This window comes from Empidonax traillii, unplaced genomic scaffold (genome assembly GCF_003031625.1).
Source record: "Empidonax traillii isolate 1590-97213 ecotype Southwest subspecies unplaced genomic scaffold, ASM303162v1 scaffold467:size475155, whole genome shotgun sequence".
NCBI lineage: Eukaryota > Metazoa > Chordata > Aves > Passeriformes > Tyrannidae > Empidonax > Empidonax traillii.
In genome coordinates, this window is record NW_020955660.1 from 177136 (window position 1) to 181631 (window position 4496).

A 4496-nucleotide genomic window follows, 5' to 3' on the forward strand; every position below is an offset into this window, starting at 1 on the left:
GGCAAGGATGTTAATGATAGCGAGTCAGTTAGCAATAAAGAAGATATTCTAAGGGCCTTTTTTTTTTTTTTTTTAATCCCACATTTTAAATCATGTCACATTGTGTTTCTTGGGGAATAACATCGTGCAGTATTTGAAATATGAAATGAGAGCATCATAAGCATTTTGTTACCAAAAAAAGGAGAGAGAGACTCTCTCAGAGGTGATGTTACAGAAGTCAGACACAGTGGAGGTGTGACGGGTCTGGAAAGTTGCTTGTGTCAGAGCTTGACAGAGAATGTCAGATGATCTTGGGAAACCACAGAAAAGTTTGGTGAATGAGTAGAGATCAGCAATCATCTTTAGGCTCAGTAATAGCTTATACTGAATCCAGAGGAAGATGTACTACTTAAATTTGGGGTGAGATTGGGAGAGAGCTGCAGTAGCAGGTGTAGAAGCAAATTATCAAAAATTCCTTTATGAAAGAATTGGAGGTAAGGTCAAAAACTGCTTAAAATCTTAATGAGAAGTTCTACTCCTTTTTCCCAATTCTGTCAGTGACTGGGCAATCTTTCCTTAGCTGCAGAACTGTTACTGACTCCTGAGTGTCATTCCAGAGTTGATAACCAGTGGCACAGCAGTGACCAGTGAACTGACAGAGCTGCTCTGCCTTTGCTGATTTCTTTTTGGGTTTGGGATGTTCCTTTGATTGTTGCTTTATTGATTTCTTATGTGACAGTATTTGAATGTTTCCCTGTTAGAGAAAAACTGGCTGTGTCACTCCTCCCACTTCCCCTCCATTCTGGAAAGCCCTGTCTCTCAGGGATGTTCTCACACTGATGGTGCTGTGCACAGGCAGCAGTTGCTGTCCCCAGGACTGGGTCCAGGTGTGTGCTGTGCCAGCAGCACGGATATCTCCATGCCTGGAAGTAATCTGATTTCACTGGCTGAGTTGTCAGCAGCTGGAGTGGATTCTAAACACCCTGGATCTCCAGATCCAAGCTGCTGCTGCTGCCTGGTGTTAAAGCACAAGGAAGTGACTTATTGCCTGTCTACTCCCAGACAGGATCAAAGTGCCAATCTACTTTTCACAGAGGTTTTCCTTTGTAGAACCCCTCTATCTCTTCTGCTTTCTGTACGAGGAGGAAGCTGATTCTGCCTGTGTGCAAATCCCTTTAGATTTCCCTTTCCCTGTCTTTCAGTGTCTTCTGTCAGCCTGTGAGCTGACCAGACTCCTTGTTCTCCATAAACTGCAGCAAAATAGCTCAGGAAGGGCTAGAAAGGGCAACAGGTAACCTGACAAAAACAGTGGAATCTTAGAATTAATTAAATTTATGTACTTCTTATTAAAATAGCATGTCTGATAACAAAACCCATGTGACTTAGCACTGATTTATGTTTGCAACCTGCTAGAAGTATAATGTTGATTGATGTGAATGTTTTTGACTGAGAAGAAGCAACAGCAGGAAAATGTTGACGTGTGTTTATGCTTTGCAGCCTGTTTTCATTTGAAGTTACCTATCCTGTAATTTCATTTTCAGAAAAGAGAAAAAGGCAGTCCTGGGGACAGTTTCTTAACTCAGTTCTGTTCCTTTTCTAAATGTAAGTCATTGAGCACTGTGAAAACTGCCTCCTAGGGAAAGCCCCTCTTCAACAACTAACCAGCAGGGCCAGTTTTGGTCTTCCAGCTCCTACAATGTTATTGCCTGGGTGCTGTCCCTGCTGAGAGGAGGAATGCAATGAGAGCTCAACATCAGAGAGTCAGCTCAGCATCAGCAGTGCCTTCTGCAGGTTTCTACTTGCACATACTGGAAAATCCTCTCTTGCATGGGAGCTGCCCAGGGCTTTTGAAGAGGAGTGCTGTGGATGCCATCTCCCATCTCCCAAGGAGAAGCCTGTTTTTTTGACACAACAAAATTCAATCTAACTCAAGTAATAAAACCACAGGAAAACTTCATCAATAGGCCAGCTTTCATGACCCCTGATTTCAAACAATGCACTGACAAGTTATAGACATGTCCCCTAATAGTACTGAAATTAATTTTTTCAAGTGTGTGGCTGGACACAGTCTGAGGATAACTGTGCTTCCTGGAGTGGCTATTTCAGTAACCACTTCTGTATATAGGATGTCTAAACAGAGAAGGCAGGTGGCTGATTAGAATTAATTATTTCAGGATTCAGATCTGTCTTGTTTAAGTTCCTGTCACTGAAACCAAAAGAAACAAAAAACAGAGTCTGAAGTGGTATTATTTGTGTCAAATTTCTTCCTGAATCTGAACTCAGAACAAAAGCTGTTACAGCTGTCTCTGCTTCCAAGCAGCGCTGCAAAATCTGGTTTGGTTTATCAGTTACTGGGATCCTTGAAAACTGTCATTAGCAAACTCTTCTTTTTTTTTGTCAGTTTTTTTTTATTTTATTTTAAAAGTAACCTTTTCCTGTTTATACTTTGAGAAAAACAGATTGAGAGTTTCCAGAACTAAGTTAGTGGATGACTTTCCCTGATTTGAAGCGAAGAGATTGTAAAGACAGAGTTGATACAATGGTGAAGACTTTCTTGTAGGGCCATGGGTGGTTCAGTTTTGATTGCTGGATTTGGGGGGCAGGTGAAGATTGGGAAAAGGAGGGGTGGGGGGAGGGAAAGGAGAAGGTCTCTGACTTCTGAATTCTTATCATAGATCTGGGAAATCAATGCAGTCATAGGTCCTGACAAGTCAGCATTTTCTAAAGCAAAAGCATTTAGGAAAATTCAATATCATGCCTATGCTTAACAGCACAAATTCTGTATCCTCTGACTTTCTTTGTTTGTTTTAGTACTGGCCAAGCTCGCACAAAAGTGGGACCTTTTGTTTCTTTGTAGTTCAGTTAATCCTCAGCATAACATTTATACCGTTTGTGTTTGTTAAGTGGTTGTTGTGTAAATTAGCATATTGTATAAGGTTGTAACTTCAGAAGGAGTATGTGGACTACAAAAACATCTAAACAGGATCCTGGTTTTTATGTAAATGTTCGTGTTAATAAAAAACTGAAGAAAGGAATGGCGAGAACGAGGACTTCAGAATTATTTTGAAGGTGTGTCTGTTGGGACTTCTTCTGTTTTTTAAGCAGTGAACATGAGTGAATATAACCTGTATTCTCATTATATGCACAGACATAAGTTTTAGGTTCCTTTCTACCTGCTGAAATCAGACTTTCTTCTTTTCTCTTGTTATGCAAATAGGAATGGGAAAAGCATTTAGCCTGCAGTAGCCTGTGTAAGCATCTTGACTTCAGTCCCAGAGTGCTCTTTATAGATAAAACTTACAAAATTATGAGTAGTATTACATACTGGAGCGTATCAAAGAGAGTCAAGCAATAATGCTTTGAATTTAATTAAGTCACTGATGTTTTGATATTAAGTAATTTTTGTATGATGGGTAAGTTTGTTCAGTGCCCTGTCTTTTCTTTCTGCAAGACATTTTGCAAATAAAACTGTAGAGATCTAATTATGTGGGAGTTAGAATAAAATACCAGTCTCCATGCCATTTTTTCCCCTATTTTACTCAGAAGCCACTCATTGAAAAGTATGAAATCCCCAAGAAAGGCAAATCCTTCCAATCATGGCTTACAGTTTGAACTCTTAACTGTGGTGATTTTGAAGTCAGTAACACTTACGTTAGAAATGCTTTAAAAATAAAAGGAAATTGATTTTAAAAGGAGATGTTTTTGCTAAATCGACTTCCTGTAAACATATTTTGAAAATGGTATTTATAACAGAAAAAATATCCTAAATTATTTGCTTAAAATTGAATTTTTAAACATTTTTTTAAAAATATAATAATTTCACAATAAACAAGAAAATGGCTCATCTTTTATTAAGCACTTATTGGCGTCTTTGAGAAAATGCTGACCAATACGTGTTCTTATCTTGTTCAGAATCACATTGAAAGCAAAAGTTGAACCTCATAAAGAAAAATGTTGAACTTCATAAAGAAACAAAAAATCTAAGATTCAATAACTTATCAAAACTTTTTGTGTTTGGTTCCAGCTTGAGGAGAGACTTATCAGAGATTTCTTGCAAAACTACAAAAGTTTAGTCCAGTAACCTCTGTAACTTTTCTCTCAGCGGCACCTTTTCTCTTTTGAAATATCAGCCACTCTGTTCCCTTGGACTCATGGATTGAATAAGTGGTTTTTTAATTGGTCTTCAATGCTAATGAAGCTTTTTATTTTCTTACCAGAACGTTTTAAGAAACCGCAGGAAATTATACCACCCCAAGGGCAGGATTTTTTGTCTGGTGTATTTGTTGAGGTTTTTTGACTTAGATTTGCTACTTAGGTCCTTTTAACAGTCAGAGGAACTCAGTCAAGGCCTCTTTACTCCTACTTATTTGTGAAACATCCAGAACATTGTATAAAAACATGGCTGAAAAAAGGAGTGGAAAAAGTATCCAAAAGTTTCTCTAGAGAAAGATATGGGGAAGAAATACTTCAAAATTCTACCATTATGAAGAGCTCACTGCCTTTTTTTTTTTTCTTTT